Source organism: Sander lucioperca, chromosome 10 (assembly GCF_008315115.2).
Source record: "Sander lucioperca isolate FBNREF2018 chromosome 10, SLUC_FBN_1.2, whole genome shotgun sequence".
In the NCBI taxonomy this organism is placed as follows: Eukaryota; Metazoa; Chordata; class Actinopteri; order Perciformes; family Percidae; genus Sander; species Sander lucioperca.
The window spans coordinates 10,964,490-10,981,607 of NC_050182.1; the positions used below are offsets into that span (position 1 = coordinate 10,964,490).

The window sequence follows — 17,118 nt, forward strand, 5'->3', positions numbered from 1 at the left end:
ACGATATTGACAAAATGTGATATTGCGATATCGATATTAATTTCGTTATTTGTAAACATATGTAAAATTACAAAAGTTATGGGAAAACGAATCAAAATAGATTCATAACAAATAAAACACGAGGTTTATTTCAACTGACGGTCATATTGGACTGGTCCAACGTGAAGAAATAAATAAGGACCATGTCTACAGAACAGGACATGTTTTACTGGTGGTACAGTATACATTTTCTTTCTCTTCTCTCATTCGTTCCGTTTTGTTGTCTCTATCTATTTCTTCACTTACACTGTCACTCTGTCCAAACATGCACACACGTGGTACGCTCCATAGGGTTTGTCACGTAGTGGCCCCGTGCGCTGACGTGCACTAACATGTGCAAGTGGCACGGTAACTGGCCAACGCAATGATGGTCATTACAGCGTTTCAAGCGAGCTCTAAATCAAACACAACTAAGCCACACAGCCGACGGACGGGACGCAGCGCTCCACAAAATAAACTAAATATTGCATACTTATCGTGACACTTTTGATATAATATTGCGCAACGTGATATTGCGATAACGATACTGAGTCGATATATCATGCACCCCTAATTAAAACAACACTTCCATTTGGCCATTTCTGTCCTTAACAATGTCCACGACTCTGTTTTTAAAGCCTTTTAACATGACCGTTAACATGAGTGTTTCCAAAAAGATGAAGCGGCCCACCTAAAGGCTTATTTTGTGGCAATTTTTGAGAATATGCACTCAAAATCGAAAACATTCCATAAGAGTGAAGCCCCACTTAGTTTGAAGCGTTTCTGGCATTAAATGGCGTCAGTGAGTCATAGACCAAGTGCAGGACAAGTGCATCTGTCTGGTGCTTCAGACATAAAGGATATTATCTGTCACTGCACTTCTTACCAGCCTCTTGCATTTAGATCGTATGTGAACTTTGACTACCTTCATTAACTTTGAAATAATTAGTGTTTCACATAAGCAGTTAAACCGCCCCACCCACCAGCAGTCGTCAATCTACCTGTGGCAGGATTGTCTATCTGTGGCAGCGTGTTGGAAGGATTTTAAGACAACATGAAATCCCATCTACCACCTTGATGCCTTGTTTACTGAAGAGCTCTGCACATCGGGAAACGGGCAAACGGGAGCTTAAGAGTGTGGCCGTCGGGGGGGAAAAAAGAGATAGCGTTGACAAGGCAACGGGAGCTCATTATCTCGTCGTCTATGCTGGTCCACGGCGCGCCATTGATGGGTGCCAGAGGAGAGTTTGGAGCAGACAGACCCTACGTTTCACACAAACGACGATTGAGCAGGAATAACACGTCCGTGGAAATGACATGTTGGTGCTGTAATCCAGGATTACCTGTCTGCCTTGCTCTCCTTCGCGGTGCGTCTGCATGTCGCATGTTCCATATCAGACGAGATAACATAGTCGGTGGCTCAGCCTCAACTGCTGCGGGACTGTGTTAGATCTGTATTGTCAAGATACAAAATGTGTGCAGCGGGCGGCTGGCTTTCTCACTCTCCCTCCGCTCATCCTCTGCTGACCGGTTTTTGACAGGATGTGTGACGCGAGGACAGGTGAGACTGAGGCAGTTCAGGTAGAGGAGAAGGATGTGTTGCTGTAGGTCGTGCGGTCAACATACCAGATTACTGCTCGTATCTGATTTTGTCTGGGACCGTGATCCCATCAGCTGTACTAAAGAATGCAAACCAAATCTGCTGCAGGTAGCATCTTTCATTGACGTAAACAGGCAGAGCCACGATAACAAATGCCAGCTCTGTTTTGTATAAAGCGCATTTTAATATTACAGCACGTATCAACAGTTGCCTAAGTTTTGAGGAACACGTGCATCCCTAAACACCTCTGAAAGCAAAGGATAAGAGAAGGTCCTAGACTAGTAGCCTAAAGCTCACTACATTTTATTACAGAGACACCAGCTATCCAATCGAAGACCTTCTGAATGGGAAGAGTTAAACTTTTAAATAACTTTATTTAATCAGGCAGTCATACTGAGTTCTCTTTTTCCAGAGAGAAATGAAAACAAAGAGAAACCTTTACAGTGAGCATCATAAAACCACACATCCACTTTACAAGAAATAATGAGCACAGTTTAACAAGTTATGAATTTAAACTGTTGGCTCCAATACAATAAAAGGTTGTCGTTGTTGAACTTCACTGTTGCTGGATTTCCTTTTTAGGTTTGACTGAACTTAGGCGTCAGCCCCAGATAACAACCAAGCTGACTATCTTGCTTTCTTTTTGTTGTTGCAACTCGTTGTTTTCCATTGAACACTGGTTGTGCCGTGGCAGCTGTCTCTGCTAATTGGTGTATGTTGTAGTTCACGTTGTTGTATTCAAACTTGAGTAGTGAAATGTTTGTAATGTGCAAATTTCGTCCCTCAAAATCCAATTCGGTACCCTTTTTTTCCACATGATCCTATATAAAAATGTAATGTCATGTAGGTTTTTGCAGTTCACACTGATTAGAAAACAAGTAGGATCTGACTAGGACAAACTTCAGAATTGGACACTTTTCAGACTCAGCGAGGGAGCGAGCCAAAGAGATTTACATCAGCAGCTCTGTGGATGAGGACGGTCCTCAGAGATTGCCTTGGACTGCAGCCACTGGTCAGATTACAGCCACAGGAGTCTGGAGAAGAAAAACCTCCAACGAACAGACCTGACTCGCGCCTTTTGTTCAATCCCCATCCATAACGTTTTATTTTAGAGTGCGATGACTTATTTCCTGAGAGTTTGCGAGCTGTTTACATTTCCGTCTCTCTGCAGCGAATCATCCTTTGCACGATGTTTTCTGCTGCCGGTGTTTACCGAGGGAACTGAGTGGGAGAAAGGGATTTGGTGTTGTTCATGATTTGCATGAATTTGGTTGGGAGCACTGTGGCAGCCTGCAGAATTTTTAGTTGGCACAAATAAGTCATATAGCTCAGAGAGCAGGCACAGATTGGACATGTAGGATTCTTTTTAAAGAAGGCTCCAAAGAATGTCCAAGGGCACATGAAATTTTGCAGAAGTTGATGTTCATGCCGAGTTGAACAATACAATAACACTGCGATTACATAAACCGTTCAAATCGAAGCAAAATGTGTAAAGGTTGACCTTGTAACTTTAAGACCCACGGAGAAAGTATAACATGACATGTTGCTGCCATTTGTCGAAAGTCTTTGTGAATGGTCCTATACAGCACAGGTGCATATTTTATTTATATGTCCATTTCTTTTTCATGCACATATAGCATAAAGCAGGTTTTTTTGTGTTGTGTTGTAATTGTTTAGGAGTCGCGCATCAGAGTTCTTTACATTTTAACAAACGACCATTCATGGAACAGTAACAACATCCCAGACAGCACTGCAACCAAGAAATGAATTCAGTAGCAGTGTAAAGTATGTAGGTTTCACAGGCAGGGACAAAAGCACACACAAGGCATAACTGTTTTTATTTATGGTGCCTTTCCAAGTATTGTCTGAGAAATGCAGACTTTTGAGTTAACTTTAATGCTCTATGTAAGGTTTGCTGAGTGTGCAAACACACATAAGACTAGTCTTTTACTACAGGCAGGACAGCTTCTCCAGGACCGTTTGCTCTTTCAGTGCCTTGCTCAAAGGGCTATACACAGTTATTGTTGGGACAGTGGAGGGGCCCTTCTTGAGTTCACCCTTGGGAACAGCATGGAGAAAAGGTTTATTACAAAGTTTTGACTTCACACAATGTTAATTAGGGAAGAGATCTTCAAGAGCACCTTAAGGTCCCATGAAATTGACCACGTGTGAAACTGATTGAGCGCTCTGCTTGTGTTTAGCATACAAAGAAGTCATGATGTCAACAAATTGAAGGGTTAAATGTTTCCTCTCTGCCAACATATAGGGCCTATACTGATGCCACATTTCGCTTCATTGCTATTTCTTTGTCAGCTCACATGAAGTTCACTTGACATTTTCCAATTTAGCTGTCAAATTTACTGAAAGGACGGAGAGAAGAAAAACAACATACCAATGAATACACAGATACAACACACTGTATTCTGTTTGGCCAATAACATCTGAGAGACTCACTAAGGCAAATCAAATATTAAAAGACATTCATACATCCAAATTGATCATTGAAATTGCGTCACAGTAGGCGGGAGACAATTGCTGTTATTGTGAAGAGGGTGGGTGACAAGATGTAAGAAGAATGGCAGTCTATGTCTTACTCTCGCAGACATAAATATTCTGTATATAAAAGCCCAGAGAAATGTATGTGTGCCTGCAGAGGAAGGTATTTGTATCCCTGTGTTTGCATAAATATATGAGTTGGGATGTTTATAGCAGAGTGAGTTTGGGGGGAAAAAGTATAATGTGCTCTTTAATAAAGACACAGGTTGGCAGATTGGGATTGTCAGTGCTTGTGGCATGCAGCCTCTTCAGGTGATTTATGAGCGCGCTGCTAGGCTATTACATTATGGGCCCCAGTCCTATTCAGTGAGGGTGATAAGAGCAGCCCACCTCTATTGAAACACTGCAGGTACAAGCGTTTTGTTTTAGTGGAATATCACTGCTTTTTGATAAAGGAATTAAGTATGAGGAGAATCTAATCATGTTGTCTGCTCTGCAGCTGTAGCTCATCTATGAGGTTAGCGTTTGTGCTTTTGTCCTTCAGAGTTTGCAGAGCATGTTCAAGGGGAGATGGCTTGGAATTGTTTGCGTCTTCATTGAATTTCAAATTTTGGATCTCTTTTATTGTGTAAACAGTATTATGCATCAGTTAGACTTGCATGAAGCAACAAAACAACAAGTATGCTTTTTTTTTTTTTAACCTCTTCAGGACTGCCTCCATTTATTCTAGGACAGATCTCACCAGAACAATTTCTCCTTCAATTCAAAAACCATACCGCTGGAAGAAAAGGTGCATGTCTGCAATTTCCTTCCACTCTGTGTGGCTTTGGACCTGGCCCCGTGTTGGCAGAGAGGCGAGAGGCCAACACAGCGAGGCCAGAGTTCACGCCGCAGAGCGCCGCAGCCGAAAGGCCAGTTGTCAACCGCCGGCGGAGGGAAAAACAATGGGGCATCAGCCAGAGCGGTTTGCAAAAAGGACGAGTCAGGGTCGCTTTCAATTAGCACAGCATCTAGTCACTGCAGTGAGAGGAGGAGGCAGGAGGCAGCCTTGGGCTTAGGGAAGGAGAAAGGAAAGAAAGCAGGTACAGACCAAGACAGACTGAACTAAAGGCAGAGAGACGATCTCGGTCAACAAACAGTCATAAGTATAGTGGGATCTTGCATTTAGTCTTTATTGTAAATTCAGCATGGACTGATTATGGTCTTTATTTGTGGTTGGTACATGTCAGTGACAACAGCGTTCAGGAAGTTCACATATTACAGCAAGCCAAACCTTACAGTATCGACCACAAACAATGTCCAGCAAGTACTGGGTCACAGGGTGCACGTGTGAGTCTGATTGTGATTATCTGGCATTACGTTCAATTGGGTATAGGTCTTTACTTAAATTAATGATGTCAGATTTGGGAACCTGTTGCCAAATCCAAAGTATTAACTCACTGAAAGCTGAGGTGGATGATATATTTAGTTGATCAAATCTGATTTATTTCAAAAGTATCAAAAGAACTAGGTTTTGTTAGTTTGTCTTGGGATTTTCAGGATTTTAGTTTCTTATCGCAGTCCTTAAGACATCTAAAGGCCAACGGCAACTCTTGGCAGTTTCTGAATGCTGGCTGTGTTGGCTTTATTGCCCTTTGGGATGATGTGCCAACAGAGTCCAGTGTTGGCAGTCCAACCAAGCTCCATCTTTAGACATTTGCTGCTAAAGCGGTAGAGTGAAGCAGAGAGCAGCTTTGTCAGATATGAGGGACTGAGTCAGAACTGCCTCCCAACAGGGAAGTTGGGCACTTCATCCTGACAGCCCCTCAAGAACTCATTTGTGACAAAGAAAAAGCGTAAAGACTCATCTCACTGTCCAAGATACTGATAACGACCAGTCTCCTTACGACTCAGGACACTAGATGAGTGGTTCAAAAAGCAGGCGCCACTGTATGTTGGCGAAGCCCATCATTGGCGCTCCACCTCCCATTTCTGATGACGACCTTATGTAAGAGCTGTGAGATGGATGTGGACGAGTTTCTTTGTATTTTTTGCATTTGGGCCAATTTTGTGTCTCTGACGGGCTTCTCAGAAATCATTTGTTTCCAGAAGTGGAAAACGGCACAGTTATTGTGCTAAACATACCAATGCACGCTGAGACTGGTTTTCCCCCCGAGGTTGGCCAGAGTCAGCAGAGCATGATACGACTCGCACTGGTCTGATGGTGTATAGGCAGGCTGAGACAAATAATGCAGCTCCATATTTGGAAGGCATTATCACCCCAGAAGTGTGTGGCTATTTATGTTGAGTGTGGGTGTATGTAATGAGTGTGGCCATACCAATGTGCCAATTAGTCTGGTACTCAGAAACTAATACACGCATGCCTGCCTCTCCACTTGTTGGGAATGAAGACATGATTTTGAAAAAATAATTGCAGCGGTGATGTTGATACAGGGCTTGAATGAATGTGATGTCTAAGCCTAATGCCAGAGTTAATAAAGTATTTGGTGTTTCATTTTGATATGAGGATGGAAATGTTCCAAAAGAACGTTTTGACCAAGAGACACTTTTACTGTTTACTGTTATTCAAACCAAGGATAATTGAAATTAAGTAGAACAACTTCCCACAGACTGCCAGTTAAGTCCTGATCAATTCTGCAATAAATGTCCTCAAACAAAACTGCATCACATTTATCATGTTGGAGGTTATACAATGACACTAAGTGGCCAGTAATTGATTTTTAAATACAGGCAAGTATCAGTCTGGAATCCGGACACACTCATTTCAGTCCAAACTGAGTTACAACAATAATTAGTGTCTTAGACATTTGAGATTGAACAAAAAAAAAAACAGATTTTGTGGAAGAAACGTTGTTGATATTTGCAGATTCTTTCAGCAGCTTTTCATTGAGTTTGCCCCTCAGACTCAAATATGTATGCCACAGCTTTGATGTGTGTTTTTATTAGTTTTATCTCCAAAGGACAACACAGAGATTAAGTGGAACTCAATCTCCCCACACCTCTGCACCCTTTAGCAAATGGCTGTGTTCAGCAACACTATCATTACACACATTACATGAAAACTGGAGAGTAGTGGGCCTTGTCATGTCATGTTTTCCAGATAGTGATAGCTAACAAGACACAAATGTGCGAATGGGAGGGGGACATTGTCTCAAATGAAAACGGCAAATAACAACATTGTCTTCTTCAGTTAGCAGTGTGGTCAATGCAGCTGAGTTGTTTTCTTTTGTACGCAGGTGCATTGTAAAATGAGGCCTGCAGAGAATTGAGCAATTTACTAGACATTTTTAAACTAATAGTCAGTGGGTTGCACTTTGATTGAATTCTTGTTTATTGCACATACTCTGGCTATTCTTTCCTGAGTTGTACGTCTCAGAGGAGCGGAGATGAGTGATTCCTAATCTGAAAAGTCCTTTTTTTGGTGGATATTTTTCAGCCGGCCAGGCTCCTCTCCCCTTACACTTGTCAGGCCCCCAGTCTATTACATTCTCCTCCTTTTCTAAAAGACTGCAATTAATCTAATTAGTAATCAATCATCCATTAGGTCTCCCGCCTCCACTGTGCTAATGGGGGATATGACAGGCCTGGACCTTGCATTATTAATACCTCCATTCCTGGAGCCCAGGGCCCCCCTGACGCCCGTGGCCAGGGGCCATTGATCACTACCACAACCCAGTGAGCACTGCAAGGCCTATAGGGAAATATCCAGAGTAGTGGGAGTGGAGATGGGAAATGTGTTGTCAGTCTGTGTGGGATGAATCTGTTTAAGGGGCTTTAGGGTTATTTTGGTAAGGGAAGGATTTTGCCAAATTTGCTTGGGGGAAGTTGAATATCCTAAAAGTGTGATGCTGCCTTGGTGGTGCATGCGGTCTGCAGGGAAGCTCATGTTTGAAGGAGATGAGGGATCGTGCGAGTGGCATTAATAAGAATGTGCTCCGAAAAGCTCATTTGGTTAATGGGGCTCACCTCAAAACAATTATGGCGGGGTAAGGGGGTCTCTCTGGGGGACTATTTCTAGAAAATGAGATTAGAAATTATAGGACGCCACACAACACTGGGGCACAATAATGGCAGTGTGGCAATGAAACAATCACGGCAACATTATCCTTCATCTCCCATGCGTTATATGAGCACCAAATATAATAGCCCCAGCAGCTGAAGTTACAGTGCCTGATAACAATCCCACCAGCTGATCTCATTCGCTACAATCGATATTGGAACCTACTCTGTGCAGGCTTGGGGGGGAAAAAACAGCTGAACAAAACAACAAAATCTCGTCTGCCTCATGGTTAACTGTTACCTTCCACACACACAGGGCCATCCTGTGTCCTCTTTAACTGAATGTGCTAACTCTAATTTATATAACCTTTGTGCCAGCGGCTGTTAATCACGTGGGTTATCCAGTCTACATGTTGTTTTTGAGGACATGCGGTTATGACTTTGGTGCTCATGCAGGGCTGGGCAACAATTCAACCAATCAACTTTCTGTGGAATCTAACCGTGATATGATCACATTGTGATTGATGATTTCAAGCGACAAAAAAATATGAGAAAAGGGCATTTTACAATAACTATGAATGCACCACAAGTTTTTACCAGTTTTAAGTAAACGCAACCTTTATTCACGTCTGTGTTGTTTTTCCGACAACAGCAGTGACCAAGTGCTAGCTAGTTTGTGTCTTTTAGCTCATAGCTTTAGCGGGTGACTGTTGTACGTCCCGCTGTTGCAATCCTACAGTCACACTTTTACACCGTTTAGCTGTCAGCATTTTAACCATGTTTAATCCAGCTACTAGCTAACATCAACGTTACCTGCTGCCAAGTGTAATGTTAGTGTTAACTAATGTGACATGCAGCGATGCTTTTGTTGCCTCTAACGTCTGTTTCGGAGCATCAGAGAGCACCGAAATGAGGCACCGAAATCAGTGTTGCTATTACGTCCGGTAGATACCGGGCACCGGTGTCATATTAGCACTGGATTTTAACATGCGCTGTTCATGTGAACAGAAAATTGTGTTGCCTGTATCTTTTCACGGCAACCTCCATACCTTTTTAAGAAAGCTTTTAATCTTTAAATCTTCATAGTACTTCATCGCCATAGAAACCCTTCCGACACACTTTTTTTTTTACTGCTTTTCAGATGTCTATTTTGTAAAATGTATCACTATGAAACTAAATGTATTTTAATCTATTTCCTTCTTTTATGCCTTTTAAACATGTAAGATGTCCTTGTGTATTTAGAAAGGCGTCTGCCAAATAAAATGTATTATTATTATTATTATTATTATTATTATTATTATTATTATTATTATTATAGAGATTTATCGGCCTACTTTAAGTAACAGCGACAGTAAACATTTATTTCACACTATTATTATGGTTAAACTTTGCAATTGATCGGCGGTTCACATGCATTCCGAACCGTGAGTGTTAATCCGTACTAATCCGTACGGACCACGGGTCAACTATGGTCCCTAACACCACTAGTTTTTTATAGGGATGCACTAATTTATCGACAGAACATTGGTATTGGCCCAATTACATTCCAAGGATAATATAGTAATATGCATTGCTTTGCAATGGCTTTTACTTTTGCATTTAATTTCTGTTTAACAAAATGTTATTTTGTGGTTATGTAGCCTAAGTACAGAAATATTATTGTCATTGAGTAGCTAGGTAACATTTGTATAGCAGGCTAAAAGGGCTTTTGAAGCAGTTATTTTTCATGTGAGAAAAGGATATATTATAGGTTGTTTCATACAGGTTGTTTAATAAATTGATGAATTAGTGCATATCTGTAATGAACAGATTTGTTTTGAAACAGTTTAGTTCTTTTTTATAATAAATATTCCTTTGTTTCCCTGTCACAAAAGGAGAAACAGCAAACATCTGTATCGACTATTGGCCAAATTGTTATTTTTGGCCAAGAATTTCATGATCTTGCCTCCCTAATTATCAACTATTTGACGATTGATTGATCTGTAACTGAATCGCTTCATTTTGGGCTGTTGGTTGGATAAAACAGGCATTTCAAATATGTCACCTGGGGCTTTGGGAAACTAATTTATTATAATTTTCTGACATTTTTACAGACCAAACTGTATGGATTAATCGAGAAAATAATCTTCAGGTAATCAATATGGGAAAAAAACATTCCTTTGTTGCAGCCCTACGTGTACAGACAGATGGCAACTTAAGGAAAACCTAAATAAATGAGTAGAGTACTACAAATTCAGATGTTTCCATATAAGGCACAAGAGGTCATTGATTGGCTTGATCAGCATGAAAGGAATCATCATCCCTCCAGCAGAGTTCAGAGACTGTAGAATCTAAGGCACAGCACATTTAAAGCTCTTCTTGACTACTGAGGGGCCATCCACACGGAAACGCTTTTTGGTGTAAACGCACGTTTTGCATCATTTTGGCCAACCGTCCAAACGAATCCTGTAAACACACTGCCTGAAGACGCACTTTTTTGAAACCTGGTCCCAGGGTGAAAAAAATTCGAAAACGCCGCCCTTGCGTCTTCGTTTGGACGGCGAAGCCGCATACTTGCGTATCAATGATGTCATCGCCACACCCCTCGACCTCTAGCCTTCGACCTCTTATCCCGCGACGACGTCTCCATAACAACAACAACGGCAGACTACATGCTTGTGTTCCCCACAAACGATTCTGGTTTCCTTGCACTAGCCATTTTCGTCGTCTTCTTCTTGTGTTTGGTTTCTTCTTCTACGGTCTGTTTGTATACAGCGCGCAAGCTTTATGCGCATGCTCCGGCTCTTCTCCGCCTCTTCTTCTCCGCCTCTTTTTCTCCGCCTCTTTTTCTCCGTTTTTGGTGAATTTCTGTAGCAGAAACAGCGCCACCTGTAGGCCTGGAATATGAAGTAGCGTGTTGAGTCATTTACAAATGGATCTGTTTGGACGCAAATATTCTTGAAACGATGCCAGGGAAGACGGAGGGGGGAAAAAAAGATTGTTTTGGTACATGTGGACGTTGCCTAAGCCACTCTTGTATTTTGCTTACATTTTTCACCCATCTGTAGCTGTCTCCTTTGAAAAAAACATTCCTATTAAGAGTGTGATACTGATTTGGACCTTATCACCCAGCCCTATTGATGGTGGTGATTTTTGACAAGAGAAGCAGCTGCGGCCTGTCCACAATGTGACTGATGTGTGGGAAGGTGGAAGTAAGTGGTCAGAAGTTGCGTGTAATGGGGTTTAGTCATCTTTTAAATACAATTTCAGAGGTGACATCACTCTCATCACCACACCAGGCCACTCCCCATGACTAAGTTGGTATGGCGGCCATAACCTTTCCACTAACCAGCCACGCATTCTGACTATAGCACTGCCGTCTTTACACCACACAGGTTAAGTCACCATCAGCAAGCATGCCAGGGCTGTCACACCGCTCTGCTTAATTTGCAGAAGGCTGGGGTGGTTAAGTATTTACAGGCCTTCAGTGGCTTTATGAAGCAGCGATGGGAGTCAGCGGTGGCGTTGAGCTCACGGCAGCTGCAGTCAGCTGCCTCATTCAGGAGGGATTGGGAAAGCAATGCAGCTCATCTGCTACGCGCTCTGCGGGTGAGTCAGGGAGCTGGGCATGCTTTATCCATGGCTGAGGATATGAGGAATCACTCTACGGTCACACACACACACACCCCCATAGGTGTATGTGTGTGGGTGAAGAAATCTGTGTAGGAGGTAAGCTTAGTTACAGAACATCCATGGGCCACTGGCCATTAGTCACCACTCGTCATCAGAGACCACCTTTGTGTGTGTTTGGGGGTTGCAGAACTTGCAAGAATCGATTTGCAGGAAGTTCATCATTCATGAATTGTCTTCAGTGTTGATTGTGTTTTTTTTCTGTGGGGAAGCTGGGTAAATGATGACAGTATACAGTTGGCGAGGTGAGCTAATGAGTGTAAACCCCAGCTGTGCTGCATGAATGAGTCTCCTGAGAGCAGAAACGAGCTTCAGGCTAATGAAAGTTTGGAATAGAAATATTTTTTGGTGGGGAAAAAGGATACCAGCAAACATGATGAATGATGAGAAGTCACCTGGAAAAACAAAAACAAAAAACATGGATGATGCTGGCGTCACCCAAGATAACTGTAAATGAAGTTGTAGGTTTACCTGCACACTGATACCTGGCTATGAAGCTTTTCATGCGCTTTCTTTTTTGAGCATTGCTATTCTTTGCAGCAGACATCCTAAGGTACACAAGTCCTGGTACTCACATAATATTACCTCCATATTGTCAATTATTAAAACAGATTTTGTATTTGGTCTCAAACAAAGAGTGTAGGCAGAGGTTTGGACAGAACTGAATAATCAACTCATTACTGTATTTGCTTTAAGTATATAGACTTGGACGCACACTTTTATATATTTGTATATGTTTTAGCATAAGTTCACTTAAAGGAGACCTTTTAGGCTCATTTTCAGGTTCATGGCTACATGCCATAATGTTCCAAAAACACATTTTTCTCATGCTATCTGTCTGAACATACCTGTATTCGCCAAGGAAAAACCCATTTAAGCAAATCTTGTAGTCTTCCAGAACCACAAAACTCCTTGGCCCTTTTCCTATCGTCGCCATGTTTGGGCCTGTAACATCTGGCTCTATTTATGGCCTCTCTGCTTGTGTTAGCTGTGATGTTATGACAGCAGAGTTACTGAGAAGATTACACCAAGAGGAGATGGAGCCCCTCTCCATGGGGGCTCTGAGGGTCAGCGTCCCCGTTTTAAGCAAAAGAGACAAACCCCCTGAGGTTTTTCAGCAGTGTGTTTGCAGTGCAGCTGTTTCTCTTGTGTTGTTGTCCATTCTCATGGTTTTTTTTCTTCTTGTGTTTGCTCTCACAGGAAGTTTGTTGAAGACCTGAAGACTTTCCTAGAGGTAGAACCTCAAAAGGGGGTTTCAACCCCTGACACCCCACTAACCGCCCCATCTTCAAAACCCCGCCTCCAAGACCCCGCCCTGCTGAGGTCACTTCCTGAGAGAAGTGCGAGGGGCTAAAGACTAGTGGATCGTTGGACGTGACAAAACCTCTCTGTAAGTTCAATTATGTTTCCTGTTTTTTTGTTTGTTGTTTTTGCATTGTACACACCATACATATCACCAATTTTAGCTATTTTGAGCTTTGACCTTATTGTGGTTTTGGGGAAAGCAAAAACACTAGCCTTCTCAATCAAGGATCAATACAGTATCTCAGAATACTACCAGTGTTCGTCTGACAGAGACAATCAATGCAACTCCAGCAATGTCCCAGACTGTATACATTTCCCAATTAAAAAAAAACACACAATACTGTGGGTTGTTAAGATGAATGCAGGAAATAATGACATATTTATGTGCTGTAAAACCAAGTTCACATCCTGTGAGGCTCAGATTGGCCCACAATAACGGGGAGAGAACTGTCTGCCACTGTCTGGATTGTATAAGCCATGCAGGTCATGATTTTCAAGTGTTTTTCCAAAGCGGCACAAAGACTCTCGATCTTTCAGTCACAGCTCTGCCTCACACACCCAAGTAGACAAATAGACACGTAAACATACTTTCTGCAACACAAACGCATTGTTTTTCTGGGGCTAGCATTGTCCCCATGAGCTCTTATTTGCAGCGATTTGACAGTGCGAATGTTCACGTCGGGGCTATCTCTTTCAAAGCGGCACTATTGTACTGTGATCCCTTTTTTTGGCCGGCCGTGCACATGTGCGACACAGGGCCATTGTAGAGTATCGTGCGTCAATCAAGGTGAATAGAGTCCCACCACTTTTGCATCGCTCTCTGCTGACAGCAGGGAAACAATACATGACGGTGTGGTTAGAAGGTTGAGGAAATAAGAACGAGGTGTTGAACTGAATCGCTGGCATTGCGGTGGCACGAGGGCCCCGATGCGGACAGCCATTTTCTGCCTGTCATTACTGATGACACAAAGACACATCAAAGGGGGTGAAATGGGACAGAACAGCAGTCAATGCGGGTGCACAGGCGTGAAACATGATCAGACCGCCGAGTTGAATAGAGGTGGTATTGTGCCAAAAATGTGAGAGAGGGAGAGACGGAGGCAGACAGAGACTGAGTGGCATTGCTTTCATAGCTTGTCACCCACTCACTTGACAATACTGGCACTGTGTGCCACCATAAGTGGAATTGTACTGAATTTTTTAACCATAAGTTTGCTGCATGTTTTGGATGCATGAACATTTGTTCATGGCCCACATTCTTAACATGAAAAAAACAAAAAAAGAAATTTGCATGCCAAACAAAAACATCAGGAAGCTCTTGGTAAACCCTGCCCTCTGTCTTCATTTGCACACATTTACAAGCAAATGTACTGAATTAAACTCTCATAACTGCATGATGTGATTGATAGCCACTTACAAGTAACTTCTTTGTAAGTTTTATGAAGTATTTTTCATGTTTTGTTTTTTTTACAACACATTAACCCTGTTCTACACCCCACCACCTGTTGAAACGGACCTACTTTTGGCACCTGTGTTTTCAGCTACCAAATTGAGGAAACATTTCTCCAAGTCAGGGCCACACTGAGAATGCAGCTGTCTCAGTTTGTTTTATTATTTTCATTTTTTTTTATTTTCTTTTTATTTTTTTATTAATACTTTTGATATTTCAGCCTTTTGCATAAAAAGCTCACACAGGAAAGATTTGGCAGAGAGAGGAGACATGTGATCAAGGTCCCGGTCTAGATTTAAATCCAGGGTGTTACAGGTATGTAGTTTGTATCTGAGCCAGCTGGGTCACTAGGACGCCCCCTGTGTATGTTTCTTGTCTTTGCCCTCCTATAAACTCCAATTGACCCCTCTCACTGTTGGCCCCGAGAGCTGCGGTCTTTGTCAGTACCCTTATTCTCTCCTTCTTTCCTTTTCTTCCTCCTGGTCCTCCCGGAGTTGTGCTCCCGCTCAATGTTAAATGAGGGCAAGGCCACACTTGGATGTGCTGTTACAAATTGGCACAGAGGAGGCAGATGGTGATGGGGAGGAGACTGGTTGTCATGCCATTTGCTGCAGCGACAGGAATTGATCTCCGTGCCGCACAGCAACCACACATGCTCCACTTGTGTAATCTTGACTTTGGTTACCCCATATGCACAAACACACACACAGATACACACACCGCAGCAAACTCGTGACACACATGCCACCCTACACCAGCCGTCCGTCCCTGTTAGTATCAATGATGTGTGCAGCGGAGGCGCTTGCGAACTGTCAGAGGCTCTCTGCTTGGAGGGGCCAAGGGATGCTGAGGGATTTTGACAGAGAGACAGAGCTCAGACTAATGGTAGGCTGGTGGGACTCTGGGAGCCGCGACACACAGCCTACTATAGAGACGCATACCATCACTGATGTACTGTACATGTCAGCAGGCTGCGCATGTACTGTAAGCAGGCTGTTCAATTCACAGAGCTGTTGTCTTACCAATGTTTACCCATGAGACTTTGCTACAGCTTGACTAAAATCCCCATGGGTGTTTTTCATTGCAACGTGACTTCTGGTAAGATCGTAGTTTGTCTGACAGGACTGGCATCGCTCATTAGACTGTTTCCCAGGGAGGGGGAAATGTTCCCCAATTGGGTTTTCTTTACAGCTGGGTTGAGCAGGGATTAAAAAAAAATAAAAATACATCCATCTTCGCTTAAATCATGTGTGGCTGTAACAGGAAACAGTATCTTGGCTCACAGGAGTTGACAAACTTTCTAAAAGGGCAGCAAACAGAAAGTGCTTCACTCGCTAATGTTGGATCTCTTGAGCCTTTGCCAGAAAGATTCACTGGGCAGGTTGATAAATGTGAGCTTGCTGAGATTTGTCCTAATGCGGGAACACAAAACAGTTTACAAGCTTAGCTCAACAGCAACACCAGCTCAGCGATACGGTGATAATTGGACCTCTATGGATGTCATGGTAATAAGTTTCAGTTTTCTCACATTTAATAAAGTGTATGAAATGGTATGATTAAGTGGGAAAAACCACACTGAACTGCATTACATTGAATTGTTGACCAGGCAAATAAGCAAGACATCCCCTCAAGACCTGGATTTTAAATCTGTTGTCAACTAGATAAGATCTAATTTGAATGAATAAGATCAAATCTAGATAAATGAAAATTGTCGATGTTGATATAAAGATGTATGGATATGTAAATTGGAAACACCCTCATGCCCACTTCACTATCTCCAGTTAAATTTGGTCCGACTGCAGTTCATTGAAGACACTGTGCTTCATTTCACAATGCTAACAGTAACACCGTTTAAACTGAAGAGTCTCATATTTGACTCTGTGTGGCTTGTATAACTAGTATAAAAACCCTCCTGTTGTTTTCCAAAGTGGAAGAATATCTGACATACAAAGTGGTCAAAGCCAAGCTTGCAAGGTTTGGCCGAGACATTTGTTCTTAATGTCTGTTGGCTGCCTCAGTAAAGCAACACAGATGTTGGTGTATTAAAAATGCAACCAACGGGTTTCAAGTTGCCACATCACTCTTAATGTAATTGCTGTGTTTGTGAATACTGAGCCATGATAGCTTCTGTTTGTAGCTTAACGAATAGCTCTCTTAAGTGAACATCACCAACTCTTTTATAGAGTAAGAACAGAGAGCACCAATCTGCCTAGTCGGAGTTAATCATAAAAATACAGGTTGTTAAATGAAAGGGGTTTATTAATGGATCCTTTTCTCTTTTCATTAAAAACCGGCGTTTGTTCTGTGGGTGGGACAATGGGATAATTTCTGGATTTAGCTCTCCTCACCTGGAACGTGACAGGATAACTTTCCCACGGTTGCTTAATATTCAGTGAACCTGCGAGCCCTAAGCAGGGGATATCGATCAGCAGATGTGATGTATTCCCTGCCTTCCTGGTGGGGATCTGCAGAGTCATCTGTGTGGGAGTTGTGATGCTCCCTTAGCACCTCAGAGAAATCATAAAAGATACATGAAGAAAACCTGAGAAAACGCATAATCAAAATTCTCAAATGGTATGAA

General features: G+C 42.4%; 1 protein-coding gene across 5 annotated transcripts in view; it reads left to right on the plus strand.

The window, feature by feature from the left end:
• sema6e (sema domain, transmembrane domain (TM), and cytoplasmic domain, (semaphorin) 6E) overlaps positions 1-17,118 on the plus strand; it is a 182,648-nt gene that overhangs the window by 54,005 nt on the left and 111,525 nt on the right. For all 5 annotated transcript variants that reach the window (XM_036006021.1, XM_036006024.1, XM_036006025.1 and 2 more), the window contains one exon: positions 12,983-13,172. The gene's annotated coding sequence lies outside the window, so the exon portion shown is untranslated. The remainder of the gene's footprint in view (positions 1-12,982; positions 13,173-17,118) is intronic.